At 38.7% G+C, this 16,035-nt stretch overlaps 2 non-coding genes across 2 annotated transcripts; both read right to left on the bottom strand.

Moving 5' to 3' along the window:
* Positions 1-7,281: 7,281 nt before the first annotated feature.
* On the bottom strand, positions 7,282-7,354 carry TRNAC-GCA (transfer RNA cysteine (anticodon GCA)). Its single transcript has one exon. It is a non-coding gene; the product is annotated as a tRNA-Cys (tRNA).
* Positions 7,355-11,934: 4,580 nt separating this feature from the next.
* Positions 11,935-12,007, bottom strand: TRNAF-GAA (transfer RNA phenylalanine (anticodon GAA)). Its single transcript has one exon. It is a non-coding gene; the product is annotated as a tRNA-Phe (tRNA).
* Positions 12,008-16,035: the final 4,028 nt, after the last annotated feature.

A 16,035-nucleotide genomic window follows, 5' to 3' on the forward strand; every position in this document is an offset into this window, starting at 1 on the left:
TAGATCTTCAGTCTAACGCTCTCCCAACTGAGCTATTGCGGCCTGCTTATAGCTGTGGTCTTCATACTTTAATTTAAACCATTTAACAAAATAGATGCAGGACCTGGATTTTTAACCTCATATGGTAGAGATATGTTTAAGGAGTCCTGTATCATTCCGCAATTAACTGGTGCAATGGGCAAATAGCAGTTTTGGGATCCAGGTTAGGTAGTTGTTTTTTTAACTCTGAATGGACTAGCACTATATTACCCAGATATATTTGGCATGAGTAGGTAAGCAATGTCATCTGACTACTGACATCTGTATTCAAGGGGAGGTGGAAGGTAATGCAGACAAGAGTTTACTTTACAAAAAAGCATGAAATGGGAAATATTAATTGTCAAACCTGAAGGTAAGAGAGGTGGAAGCAAGTTTAGAAGGAGGACATAAAGCAAAGTCTATGTTAAATTGATTGTGTTGTAGATCAGTTGGAAAAAATTTGATGAATAGAGAAAAAGTACTACAGCTGATTCCAAGACCTATTTTGTTAGAAGCAAGGAACCTCTCAACTGTGCCGAAACCCGGGATTAAACCAGGGACCTTTAGATCTTCAGTCTAACGCTCTCCCAACTGAGCTATTTCGGCCTGCTTATAGCTGGTGTCTTCATACTTTAATTTAAACCATTTAACAAAATAGATGCAGGACCTGGATTTTTACCCTCATATGGTAGAGATATGTTTTAAGGAGTCCTGTATCATTCCCCAGTTAACTGGTGCAATGGGTAAATAGCATTTTTGGGATCCAGGTTAGGTAGTTGTTTTTTTAACTCTGAATGGACTAGCACTATATTACCTAGATATATTTGGCATGAGTAGGTAAGCAATGTCATCTGACTACTGACATCTGTGTTCAAGGGGAAGTGGAATGTGATGCAGACAAGAGTTTACTTTACAAAAAAGGACGAAATGGGAAACATTCATTGTCAAACCTGAAGGCAAGATAGGTGGAAGAAAGTTTAAAAGGAGGACAGAAAGCAAAGTCTATGTTGAATTGATCATTTTGTAGATCAGTTGATAAAAATGTTGATAGAGAAAAAAGTACTACAGCTGATTCCAAGACCTATTTTGTTAGAAGCAAGGAACCTCTCAACTGTGCCGAAACCCAGGATGGAACCAGGGACCTTTAGATCTTCAGTCTAACGCTCTTCCAACTGAGCTATTTCGGCCTGCTTATAGCTGTGGTCTTCATACTTTAATTTAAACTATTTAACAAAATAGATGCAGGACCTGGATTTTTAACCTCATATGGTAGAGATATGTTTTAAGGGGAGTCCTGTATCATTCCGCAATTAACTGGTGCAATGGGCAAATAGCAGTTTTGGGATCCAGGTTAGGTAGTTGTTTTTTTAACTCTGAATGGACTAGCACTATATTACCCAGATATATTTGGCATGAGTAGGTAAGCAATGTCATCTGACTACTGACATCTGTATTCAAGGGGAGGTGGAAGGTAATGCAGACAAGAGTTTACTTTACAAAAAAGCATGAAATGGGAAATATTCATTGTCAAACCTGAAGGTAAGAGAGGTGGAAGCAAGTTTAGAAGGAGGACATAAAGCAAAGTCTATGTTAAATTGATTGTGTTGTAGATCAGTTGGAAAAAATTTGATGAATAGAGAAAAAGTACTACAGCTGATTCCAAGACCTATTTTGTTAGAAGCAAGGAACCTCTCAACTGTGCCGAAACCCTGGATTGAACCAGGGACCTTTAGATCTTCAGTCTAACGCTCTCCCAACTTAGCTATTTCGGCCTTCTGATAGCTGGGGTCTTCATACTTTAATTTGAACCATTTAACAAAATAGATGCAGGACCTGGATTTTTAACCTCATATGGTAGAGATATGTTTTAAGGAGTCCTGTATCATTCCCCAGTTAACTGGTGCAATGGGTAAATAGCATTTTTGGGATCCAGGTTAGGTAGTTGTTTTTTTAACTCTGAATGGACTAGCACTATATTACCCAGATATATTTGGCATGAGTAGGTAAGCAATGTCATCTGACTACTGACATCTGTGTTCAAGGGGAAGTGGAATGTGATGCAGACAAGAGTTTACTTTACAAAAAAGGACGAAATGGAAAACATTCATAGTCAAACCTGAAGGCAAGATAGGTGGAAGAAAGTTTAAAAGGAGGACAGATAGCAAAGTCTATGTTGAATTGATCATTTTGTAGATCAGTTGATAAAAATGTTGATAGAGAAAAAAGTACTACAGCTGATTCCAAGACCTATTTTGTTAGAAGCAAGGAACCTCTCAACTGTGCCGAAACCCGGGATTGAACCAGGGACCTTTAGATCTTCAGTCTAACGCTCTCCCAACTTAGCTATTTCGGCCTGCTTATAGCTGCGGTCTTCATACTTTAATTTAAACCATTTAACAAAATAGATGCAGGACCTGGATTTTTAACCTCATATGGTGAGATATGTTTTAAGGAGTCCTGTATCATTCCGCAATTAACTGGTGCAATGGGTAAATAGCATTTTTGGGATCCAGGTTAGGTAGTTGTTTTTTAACTCTGAATGGACTAGCACTATATTACCTAGATATATTTGGCATGAGTAGGTAAGCAATGTCATCTGACTACTGACATCTGTGTTCAAGGGGAAGTGGAATGTGATGCAGACAAGAGTTTACTTTACAAAAAAGGACGAAATGGGAAACATTCATTGTCAAACCTGAAGGCAAGATAGGTGGAAGAAAGTTTAAAAAGAGGACAGAAAGCAAAGTCTATGTTGAATTGATCATTTTGTAGATCAGTTGATAAAAATGTTGATAGAGAAAAAAGTACTACAGCTTATTCCAAGACCTATTTTGTTAGAAGCAAGGAACCTCTCAACTGTGCAGAAACCCGGGATTGAACCTGGGACCTTTAGATCTTCAGTCTAACGCTCTCCCAACTGAGCTATTGCGGCCTGCTTATAGCTGTGGTCTTCATACTTTAATTTAAACCATTTAACAAAATAGATGCAGGACCTGGATTTTTAACCTCATATGGTAGAAATATGTTTTAAGGAGTCCTGTATCATTCCGCAATTAACTGGTGCAATGGGCAAATAGCAGTTTTGGGATCCAGGTTAGGTAGTTGTTTTTTGGAAAGGGGCGACCACTCGGTCCCCCCGAACGTATGGCGGAGTACCACGATCCCCCCGGGAAGCCATCTTGGGCGGGAGGCGAGTCTCGGCTGGTATGCCCGAAGCGGCGTAGCCGGGGCGCGCCTGTTCCCGCCCTAGAGTGGGTTGGCCTAGACACTGACGCGGCTGGCCACGCCCTTGGGGCAGGCAGGGGCGGGTTTACGCCCGCCCTGAAGACGGATAAAAGGAGAAGCAAGATCAGAAGGCATCCTAGATGCAGGACCTGGATTTTTAACCTCATATGGTAGAGATATGTTTTAAGGAGTCCTGTATCATTCCCCAGTTAACTGGTGCAATGGGTAAATAGCATTTTTGGGATCCAGGTTAGGTAGTTGTTTTTATAACTCTGAATGGACTAGCACTATATTACCTAGATATATTTGGCATGAGTAGGTAAGCAATGTCATCTGACTACTGACATCTGTGTTCAAGGGGAAGTGGAATGTGATGCAGACAAGAATTTACTTTACAAAAAAGGACGAAATGGGAAACATTAATTGTCAAACCTGAAGGCAAGATAGGTGGAAGAAAGTTTAAAAGGAGGACAGAAAGCAAAGTCTATGTTGAATTGATCATTTTGTAGATCAGTTGATAAAAATGTTGATAGAGAAAAAAGTACTACAGCTGATTCCAAGACCTATTTTGTTAGAAGCAAGGAACCTCTCAACTGTGCAGAAACCCGGGATTGAACCAGGGACCTTTAGATCTTCAGTCTAACGCTCTCCCAACTGAGCTATTGCGGCCTGCTTATAGCTGTGGTCTTCATACTTTAATTTAAACCATTTAACAAAATAGATGCAGGACCTGGATTTTTAACCTCATATGGTAGAGATATGTTTTAAGGAGTCCTGTATCATTCCGCAATTAACTGGTGCAATGGGCAAATAGCAGTTTTGGGATCCAGGTTAGGTAGTTGTTTTTTTAACTCTGAATGGACTAGCACTATATTAACCCAGATATATTTGGCATGAGTAGGTAAGCAATGTCATCTGACTACTGACATCTGTATTCAAGGGGAGGTGGAAGGTAATGCAGACAAGAGTTTACTTTACAAAAAAGCCGGAAATGGGAAATATTCATAGTCAAACCTGAAGGTAAGAGAGGTGGAAGCAAGTTTAGAAGGAGGACATAAAGCAAAGTCTATGTTAAATTGATTGTGTTGTAGATCAGTTGGAAAAAATTTGATGAATAGAGAAAAAGTACTACAGCTGATTCCAAGACCTATTTTGTTAGAAGCAAGGAACCTCTCAACTGTGCCGAAACCCGGGATTGAACTAGGGACCTTTAGACCTTCAGTCTAACGCTCTCCCAACCGAGCTATTTTGGCCTTCTGATAGCTGGGGTCTTCATACTTTAATTTGAACCATTTAACAAAATAGATGCAGGACCTGGATTTTTAACCTCATATGGTAGACATATGTTTTAAGGAGTCCTGTATCATTCCCCAGTTAACTGGTGCAATGGGTAAATAGCATTTTTGGGATCCAGGTTAGGTAGTTGTTTTTTTAACTCTGAATGGACTAGCATTATATTACCCAGATATATTTGGCATGAGTAGGTAAGCAATGTCATCTGACTACTGACATCTGTGTTCAAGGGGAAGTGGAATGTGATGCAGACAAGAGTTTACTTTACAAAAAAGGACGAAATGGGAAACATTCATAGTCAAACCTGAAGGAAAGATAGGTGGAAGAAAGTTTAAAAGGAGGACAGAAAGCAAAGTCTATGTTGAATTGGTCATTTTGTGGATCAGTTGATAAAAATGTTGATAGAGAAAAAAGTACTACAGCTGATTCCAAGACTTATTTTGTGAGAAGCAAGGAACCTCTCAACAGTGCCGAAACCCGGGATTAAACCAGGGACCTTTAGATCTTCAGTCTAACGCTCTCCCAACTGAGCTATTTCTGCCTCCTGCTAGCTGTAGTCTTCATACTTTAATTTAAACCATTTAACAAAATAGATGCAGGACCTGGATTTTTAACCTCATATGGTAGAGATATGTTTTAAGGAGTCATGTATCATTCCGCAATTAACTGGTGCAATGGGCAAATAGCATTTTTGGGATCCAGGTTAGGTAGTTGTTTTTTTAACTCTGAATGGACTAGCACTATATTACCCAGATATATTTGGCATGAGTAGGTAAGCAATGACATCTGACTACTGACATCTGTGTTCAAGGGGAAGTGGAAGGTAATGCAGACAAGAGTTTACTTTACAAAAAAGCATGAAATGGGAAATATTCATTGTCAAACCTGAAGGTAAGAGAGGTGGAAGCAAGTTTAGAAGGAGGACATAAAGCAAAGTCTATGTTAAATTGATTGTGTTGTAGATCAGTTGGAAAAAATTTGATGAATAGAGAAAAAGTACTACAGCTGATTCCAAGACCTATTTTGTTAGAAGCAAGGAACCTCTCAACTGTGCCGAAACCCGGGATTGAACCAGGGACCTTCAGATCTTCAGTCTAACGCTCTCCCAACTGAGCTATTTCGGCCTGCTTATAGCTGAGGTCTTCATACTTTAATTTAAACCATTTAACAAAATAGATGCAGGACCTGGATTTTTAACCTCACATGGTAGAGATATGTTTTAAGGAGTCCTGTATCATTCCGCAATTAACTGGTGCAATGGGTAAATAGCATTTTTTGGATCCAGGTTAGGTAGTTGTTTTTTTAACTCTGAATGGACTAGCACTATATTACCCAGATATATTTGGCATGAGTAGGTAAGCAATGTCATCTGACTACTGACATCTGTGTTCAAGGGGAAGTGGAAGGTAATGCAGACAAGAGTTTACTTTACAAAAAAGCATGAAATGGGAAATATTCATTGTCAAACCTGAAGGTAAGAGAGGTGGAAGCAAGTTTAGAAGGAGGACATAAAGCAAAGTCTATGTTAAAATGATTGTGTTGTAGATCAGTTGGAAAAAATTTAATGAATAGAGAAAAAGAACTACAGCTGATCCCAAGACCTATTTTGTTAGAAGCAAGGAACCTCTCAACTGTGCCGAAACCCGTGATTGAACCAGGGACCTTTAGATCTTCAGTCTAACGCTCGCCCAACTGAGCTATTTCGGCCTGCTTAGAGCTGTGGTCTTCATACTTTAATTTAAACCATTTAACAAAATAGATGCAGGACCTGGATTTTTAACCTCATATGGTAGGTTATGTTTTAAGGAGTCCTGTATCATTCCCCAGTTAACTGGTGCAATGGGTAAATAGCATTTTTGGGATCCAGGTTAGGTAGTTGTTTTTTTAACTCTGAATGGACTAGCACTATATTACCCAGATATATTTGGCATGAGTAGGTAAGCAATGTCATCTGACTACTGACATCTGTGTTCAAGGGGAAGTGGAATGTGATGCAGACAAGAGTTTACTTTACAATAAAGGACGAAATGGAAAACATTCATAGTCAAACCTGAAGGCAAGATAGGTGGAAGAAAGTTTAAAAGGAGGACAGAAAGCAAAGTCTATGTTGAATTGATCATTTTGTAGATCAGTTGATAAAAATGTTGATAGAGAAAAAAGTACTACAGCTGATTCCAAGACCTATTTTGTTAGAAGCAAGGAACCTCTCAACTGTGCCGAAACCCGGTATTGAACCAGGGACCTTTAGATCTTCAGTCTAACGCTCTCCCAACTGAGCTATTTCAGCCTTCTGATAGCTGTGGTCTTCATACTTTAATTTAAACCATTTAACAAAATAGATGCAGGACCTGGATTTTTAACCTCATATGGTGAGATATGTTTTAAGGAGTCCTATATCATTCCGCAATTAACTGGTGCAATGGGTAAATAGCATTTTTGGGATCCAGATATATTTGGCATGAGTAGGTAAGCAATGTCATCTGACTACTGACATCTGTATTCAAGGGGAGGTGGAAGGTAATGCAGACAAGAGTTTACTTTACAAAAAAGCATGAAATGGGAAATATTCATTGTCAAACCTGAAGGTAAGAGAGGTGGAAGCAAGTTTAGAAGGAGGTCATAAAGCAAAGTCTATGTTAAATTGATTGTGTTGTAGATCAGTTGGAAAAAATGTGATGAATAGAGAAAAAGTACTACAGCTGATTCTAAGACCTATTTTGTTAGAAGCAAGGAACCTCTCAACTGTGCCGAAACCCGGGATTGAACCAGGGACCGTTAGATCTGCAGTATAACGCTGTCCCAACTGAGCTATTTCGGCCTGCTTTTAGCTGTGGTCTTCATACTTTAATTTAAACCATTTAACAAAATAGATGCAGGACCTGGATTTTTAACCTCATATGGTAGAGATATGTTTTAAGGAGACCTGTATCATTCCGCAATTAACTGGTGCAATGGGTAAATAGCATTTTTTGGATCCAGGTTAGGTAGTTGTTTTTTTAACTCTGAATGGACTAGCACTATATTACCCAGATATATTTGGCATGAGTAGGTAAGCAATGTCATCTGACTACTGACATCTGTGTTCAAGGGGAAGTGGAAGGTAATGCAGACAAGAGTTTACTTTACAAAAAAGCATGAAATGGGAAATATTCATTGTCAAACCTGAAGGTAAGAGAGGTGGAAGCAAGTTTAGAAGGAGGACATAAAGCAAAGTCTATGTTAAATTGATTGTGTTGTAGATCAGTTGGAAAAAATTTGATGAATAGAGAAAAAGAACTACAGCTGATCCCAAGACCTATTTTGTTAGAAGCAAGGAACCTCTCAACTGTGCCGAAACCCGGGATTGAACCAGGGACCTTTAGATCTTCAGTCTAACGCTCGGCCAACTGAGCTATTTCGGCCTTCTGATAGCTGGGGTCTTCATACTTTAATTTGAACCATTTAACAAAATAGATGCAGGACCTGGATTTTTAACCTCATATGGTAGAGATATGTTTTAAGGAGTCCTGTATCATTCCCCAGTTAACTGGTGCAATGGGTAAATAGCATTTTTGGGATCCGGGTTAGGTAGTTGTTTTTTTAACTCTGAATGGACTAGCACTATATTACCCAGATATATTTGGCATGAGTAGGTAAGCAATGTCATCTGACTACTGACATCTGTGTTCAAGGGGAAGTGGAATGTGATGCAGACAAGAGTTTACTTTACAAAAAAGGACAAAATGGAAAACATTCATAGTCAAACCTGAAGGCAAGATAGGTGGAAGAAAGTTTAAAAGGAGGACAGAAAGCAAAGTCTATGTTGAATTGATCATTTTGTAGATCAGTTGATAAAAATGTTGATAGAGAAAAGAGTACTACAGCTGATTGCAAGACCTATTTTGTTAGAAGCAAGGAACCTCTCAACTGTGCCGAAACCCGGGATTGAACCAGGGACCTTTAGATCTTCAGTCTAACGCTCTCCCAGCTTAGCTATTTTGGCCTGCTTATAGCTGTGGTCTTCATACTTTAATTTAAACCATTTAACAAAATAGATGCAGGACCTGGATTTTTAACCTCATATGGTGAGATATGTTTTAAGGAGTCCTGTATCATTCCGCAATTAACTGGTGCAATGGGTAAATAGCATTTTTGGGATCCAGGTTAGGTAGTTGTTTTTTTAACTCTGAATGGACTAGCACTATATTACCCAAATATATTTGGCATGAGTAGGTAAGCAATGTCATCTGACTACTGACATCTGTGTTCAAGGGGAAGTGGAAGGTAATGCAGACAAGAGTTTACTTTACAAAAAAGCATGAAATGGGAAATATTCATTGTCAAACCTGAAGGTAAGAGAGGTGGAAGCAAGTTTAGAAGGAGTACATAAAGCAAAGTCTATGTTAAATTGATTGTGTTGTAGATCAGTTGGAAAAAATTTGATGAATAGAGAAAAAGTACTACAGCTGATTCCAAGACCTATTTTGTTAGAAGCAAGGAACCTCTCAACTGTGCCGAAACCCGGGATTGAATCAGGGCCCTTTAGATTTTCAGTCTAACGCTCTCCCAACTGAGCTATTTCAGCCTGCTTATAGCTGTGGTCTTCATACTTTAATTTAAACCATTTAACAAAATAGATGCAGGACCTGGATTTTTAACCTCATATGGTAGAGATATGTTTTAAGGAGTCCTGTATCATTCCCCAGTTAACTGGTGCAATGGGTAAATAGCATTTTTGGGATCCAGGTTAGGTAGTTGTTTTTTTAACTCTGAATGGACTAGCACTATATTACCCAGATATATTTGGCATGAGTAGGTAAGCAATGTCATCTGACTACTGACATCTGTGTTCAAGGGGAAGTGGAATGTGATGCAGACAAGAGTTTACTTTACAAAAAAGGACGAAATGGAAAACATTCATAGTCAAACCTGAAGGCAAGATAGGTGGAAGAAAGTTTAAAAGGAGGACAGAAAGCAAAGTCTATGTTGAATTGATCATTTTGTAGATCAGTTGATAAAAATGTTAATAGAGAAAAAAGTACTACAGCTGATTCCAAGACCTATTTGTTAGAAGCAAGGAGCCTCTCAACTGTGCCGAATCCCGGGATTGAACCAGGGACCTTTAGATCTTCAGTCTAACGCTCTCCCAACTGAGCTATTTCGGCCTTCTGATAGCTGGGGTCTTCATACTTTAATTTGAACCATTTACCAAAATAGATGCAGGACCTGGATTTTTAACCTCATATGGTAGAGATATGTTTTAAGGAGTCCTGTATCATTCCCCAGTTAACTGGTGCAATGGGTAAATAGCATTTTTGGGATCCAGGTTAGGTAGTTGTTTTTTTAACTCTGAATGGACAAGCACTATATTACCCAGATATATTTGGCATGAGTAGGTAAGCAATGTCATCTGACTACTGACATCTGTGTTCAAGGGGAAGTGGAATGTGATGCAGACAAGAGTTTACTTTACAAAAAAGGACAAAATGGAAAACATTCATAGTCAAACCTGAAGGCAAGATAGGTGGAAGAAAGTTTAAAAGGAGGACAGAAAGCAAAGTCTATGTTGAATCGATCATTTTGTAGATCAGTTGATAAAAATGTTGATAGAGATAAGCGTACTACAGCTGATTCCAAGACCTATTTTGTTAGAAGCAAGGAACCTCTCAACTGTGCCGAAACCCAGGATTGAACCAGGGACCTTTAGATGTTCAGTCTAACGCTCTCCCAGCTTAGCTATTTTGGCCTGCTTATAGCTGTGGTCTTCATACTTTAATTTAAACCATTTAACAAAATAGATGCAGGACCTGGATTTTTAACCTCATATGGTGAGATATGTTTTAAGGAGTCCTGTATCATTCCGCAATTAACTGGTGCAATGGGTAAATAGCATTTTTGGGATCCAGGTTAGGTAGTTGTTTTTTTAACTCTGAATGGACTAGCACTATATTACCCAGATATATTTGGCATGAGTAGGTAAGCAATGTCATCTGACTACTGACATCTGTGTTCAAGGGGAAGTGGAAGGTAATGCAGACAAGAGTTTACTTTACAAAAAAGCATGAAATGGGAAATATTCATTGTCAAACCTGAAGGTAAGAGAGGTGGAAGCAAGTTTAGAAGGAGTACATAAAGCAAAGTCTATGTTAAATTGATTGTGTTGTAGATCAGTTGGAAAAAATTTGATGAATAGAGAAAAAGTACTACAGCTGATTCCAAGACCTATTTTGTTAGAAGCAAGGAACCTCTCAACTGTGCCGAAACCCGGGATTGAATCAGGGCCCTTTAGATTTTCAGTCTAACGCTCTCCCAACTGAGCTATTTCGGCCTGCTTATAGCTGTGGTCTTCATACTTTAATTTAAACCATTTAACAAAATAGATGCAGGACCTGGATTTTTAACCTCATATGGTAGAGATATGTTTTAAGGAGTCCTGTATCATTCCCCAGTTAACTGGTGCAATGGGTAAATAGCATTTTTGGGATCCAGGTTAGGTAGTTGTTTTTTTAACTCGAAATGGACTAGCACTATATTACCTAGATATATTTGGCATGAGTAGGTAAGCAATGTCATCTGACTACTGACATCTGTGTTCAAGGGGAAGTGGAATGTGATGCAGACAAGAGTTTACTTTACAAAAAAGGACGAAATGGGAAACATTCATTGTCAAACCTGAAGGCAAGATAGGTGGAAGAAAGTTTAAAAGGAGGACAGAAAGCAAAGTCTATGTTGAATTGATCATTTTGTAGATCAGTTGATAAAAATGTTGATAGAGAAAAAAGTACTACAGCTGATTCCAAGACCTATTTTGTTAGAAGCAAGGAACCTCTCAACTGTGCCGAAACCCGGGATTGAACCAGGGACCTTTAGATCTTCAGTCTAACGCTCTCCCAACTGAGCTATTGCGGCCTGCTTATATCTGTGGTCTTCATACTTTAATTTAAACCATTTAACAAAATAGATGCAGGACCTGGATTTTTAACCTCATATGGTAGAGATATGTTTTAAGGAGTCCTGTATTATTCCGCAATTAACTGGTGCAATGGGCAAATAGCAGTTTTGGGATCCAGGTTAGGTAGTTGTTTTTTTAACTCTGAATGGACTAGCACTATATTACCCAGATATATTTGGCATGAGTAGGTAAGCAATGTCATCTGACTACTGACATCTGTATTCAAGGGGAGGTGGAAGGTAATGCAGACAAGAGTTTACTTTACAAAAAAGCATGAAATGGGAAATATTCATTGTCAAACCTGAAGGTAAGAGAGGTGGAAGCAAGTTTAGAAGGAGGACATAAAGCAAAGTCTATGTTAAATTGATTGTGTTGTAGATCAGTTGGAAAAAATTTGATGAATAGAGAAAAAGTACTACAGCTGATTCCAAGACCTATTTTGTTAGAAGCAAGGAACCTCTCAACTGTGCCGAAACCCGGGATTGAACCAGGGACCTTTAGATCTTCAGTCTAACGCTCTCCCAACTGAGCTATTTCGGCCTGCTTATAGCTGTGGTCTTCATACTTTAATTTAAACCATTTAACAAAATAGATGCAGGACCTGGATTTTTAACCTCATATGGTAGAGATATGTTTTAAGGAGTCCTGTATCATTCCGCAATTAACTGGTAAGATGGGTAAATAGCATTTTTTGGATCCAGGTTAGGTAGTTGTTTTTTTAACTCTTAATGGACTAGCACTATATTACCCAGATATATTTGGCATGAGTAGGTAAGCAATGTCATCTGACTACTGACATCTGTGTTCAAGGGGAAGTGGAAGGTAATGCAGACAAGAGTTTACTTTACAAAAAAGCATGAAATGGGAAATATTCATTGTCAAACCTGAAGGTAAGAGAGGTGGAAGCAAGTTTAGAAGGAGTACATAAAGCAAAGTCTATGTTAAATTGATTGTGTTGTAGATCAGTTGGAAAAAATTTGATGAATAGAGAAAAAGTACTACAGCTGATTCCAAGACCTATTTTGTTAGAAGCAAGGAACCTCTCTACTGTGCCGAAACCCGGGATTGAACCAGGGACCTTTAAATCTTCAGTCTAACGCTCTCCCAACTGAGCTATTTCGGCCTTCTGATAGCTGGGGTCTTCATACTTTAATTTGAACCATTTAACAAAATAGATGCAGGACCTGGATTTTTAACCTCATATGGTAGAGATATGTTTTAAGGAGTCCTGTATCATTCCCCAGTTAACTGGTGCAATGGGTAAATAGCATTTTTGGGATCCAGGTTAGGTAGTTGTTTTTTTAACTCTGAATGGACTAGCACTATATTACCCAGATATATTTGGCATGAGTAGGTAAGCAATGTCATCTGACTACTGACATCTGTGTTCAAGGGGAAGTGGAATGTGATGCAGACAAGAGTTTACTTTACAAAAAAGGACGAAATGGAAAACATTCATAGTCAAACCTGAAGGCAAGATAGGTGGAAGAAAGTTTAAAAGGAGGACAGAAAGCAAAGTCTATGTTGAATTGATCATTTTGTAGATCAGTTGATAAAAAGGTTGATAGAGAAAAAAGTACTACAGCTGATTCCAAGACCTATTTTGTTAGAAGCAAGGAACCTCTCAACTGTGCCGAAACCCAGGATTGAACCAGGGACCTTTAGATCTTCAGTCTAACGCTCTCCCAACTGAGCTATTGCGGCCTGCTTATAGCTGTGGTCTTCATACTTTAATTTAAACCATTTAACAAAATAGATGCAGGACCTGGATTTTTAACCTCATATGGTAGAGATATGTTTTAAGGAGTCCTGTATCATTCCGCAATTAACTGGTGCAATGGGCAAATAGCAGTTTTGGGATCCAGGTTAGGTAGTTGTTTTTTTAACTCTGAATGGACTAGCACTATAATTCCCAGATATATTTGGCATGAGTAGGTAAGCAATGTCATCTGACTACTGACATCTGTATTCAAGGGGAGGTGGAAGGTAATGCAGACAAGAGTTTACTTTACAAAAAAGCATGAAATGGGAAATATTCATTGTCAAACCTGAAGGTAAGAGAGGTGGAAGCAAGTTTAGAAGGAGGACATAAAGCAAAGTCTATGTTAAATTGATTGTGTTGTAGATCAGTTGGAAAAAATTTGATGAATAGAGAAAAAGTACAACAGCTGATTCCAAGACCTATTTTGTTAGAAGCAAGGAACCTCTCAACTGTGCCGAAACCCGGGATCGAACCAGGGACCTTTAGATCTTCAGTCTAACGCGCGGCCAACTGAGCTATTTCGGCCTTCTGATAGCTGGGGTCTTCATACTTTAATTTGAACCATTTAACAAAATAGATGCAGGACCTGGATTTTTAACCTCATATGGTAGAGATATGTTTTAAGGAGTCCTGTATCATTCCCCAGTTAACTGGTGCAATGGGTAAATAGCATTTTTGGGATCCAGGTTAGGTAGTTGTTTTTTTAACTCTGAATGGACTAGCACTATATTACCCAGATATATTTGGCATGAGTAGGTAAGCAATGTCATCTGACTACTGACATCTGTGTTCAAGGGGAAGTGGAATGTGATGCAGACAAGAGTTTACTTTACAAAAAAGGACAAAATGGAAAACATTCATAGTCAAACCTGAAGGCAAGATAGGTGGAAGAAAGTTTAAAAGGAGGACAGAAAGCAAAGTCTATGTTGAATTGATCATTTTGTAGATCAGTTGATAAAAATGTTGATAGAGAAAAGAGTACTACAGCTGATTCCAAGACCTATTTTGTTAGAAGCAAGGAACCTCTCAACTGTGCCGAAACCCGGGATTGAACCAGGGACCTTTAGATCTTCAGTCTAACGCTCTCCCAGCTTAGCTATTTTGGCCTGCTTATAGCTGTGGTCTTCATACTTTAATTTAAACCATTTAACAAAATAGATGCAGGACCTGGATTTTTAACCTCATATGGTGAGATATGTTTTAAGGAGTCCTGTATCATTCCGTAATTAACTGGTGCAATGGGTAAATAGCATTTTTGGGATCCAGGTTAGGTAGTTGTTTTTTTAACTCTGAATGGACTAGCACTATATTACCCAGATATATTTGGCATGAGTAGGTAAGCAATGTCATCTGACTACTGACAGCTGTGTTCAAGGGGAAGTGGAAGGTAATGCAGACAAGAGTTTACTTTACAAAAAAGCATGAAATGGGAAATATTCATTGTCAAACCTGAAGGTAAGAGAGGTGGAAGCAAGTTTAGAAGGAGTACATAAACCAAAGTCTATGTTAAATTGATTGTGTTGTAGATCAGTTGGAAAAAATTTGATGAATAGAGAAAAAGTACTACAGCTGATTCCAAGACCTATTTTGTTAGAAGCAAGGAACCTCTCAACTGTGCCGAAACCCGGGATTGAATCAGGGACCTTTAGATCTTCAGTCTAACGCTCTCCCAACTGAGCTATTTCGGCCTGCTTATAGCTGTGGTCTTCATACTTTAATTTAAACCATTTAACAAAATAGATGCAGGACCTGGATTTTTAACCTCATATGGTAGAGATATGTTTTAAGGAGTCCTGTATCATTCCCCAGTTAACTGGTGCAATGGGTAAATAGCATTTTTGGGATCCAGGTTAGGTAGTTGTTTTTTTAACTCGAAATGGACTAGCACTATATTACCTAGATATATTTGGCATGAGTAGGTAAGCAATGTCATCTGACTACTGACATCTGTGTTCAAGGGGAAGTGGAATGTGATGCAGACAAGAGTTTACTTTACAAAAAAGGACGAAATGGGAAACATTCATTGTCAAACCTGAAGGCAAGATAGGTGGAAGAAAGTTTAAAAGGAGGACAGAAAGCAAAGTCTATGTTGAATTGATCATTTTGTAGATCAGTTGATAAAAATGTTGATAGAGAAAAAAGTACTACAGCTGATTCCAAGACCTATTTTGTTAGAAGCAAGGAACCTCTCAACTGTGCTGAAACCCAGGATTGAACCAGGGACCTTTAGATCTTCAGTCTAACGCTCTCCCAACTGAGCTATTGCGGCCTGCTTATAGCTGTGGTCTTCATACTTTAATTTAAACCATTTAACAAAATAGATGCAGGACCTGGATTTTTAACCTCATATGGTAGAGATATGTTTAAGGAGTCCTGTATCATTCCGCAATTAACTGGTGCAATGGGCAAATAGCAGTTTTGGGATCCAGGTTAGGTAGTTGTTTTTTTAACTCTGAATGGACTAGCACTATATTACCCAGATATATTTGGCATGAGTAGGTAAGCAATGTCATCTGACTACTGACATCTGTATTCAAGGGGAGGTGGAAGGTAATGCAGACAAGAGTTTACTTTACAAAAAAGCATGAAATGGGAAATATTAATTGTCAAACCTGAAGGTAAGAGAGGTGGAAGCAAGTTTAGAAGGAGGACATAAAGCAAAGTCTATGTTAAATTGATTGTGTTGTAGATCAGTTGGAAAAAATTTGATGAATAGAGAAAAAGTACTACAGCTGATTCCAAGACCTATTTTGTTAGAAGCAAGGAACCTCTCAACTGTGCCGAAACCCGGGATTAAACCAGGGAC

The sequence above is a fragment of the Lissotriton vulgaris genome, chromosome 8 (genome assembly GCF_964263255.1).
Source record: "Lissotriton vulgaris chromosome 8, aLisVul1.2, whole genome shotgun sequence".
Lineage (NCBI taxonomy): Eukaryota > Metazoa > Chordata > Amphibia > Caudata > Salamandridae > Lissotriton > Lissotriton vulgaris.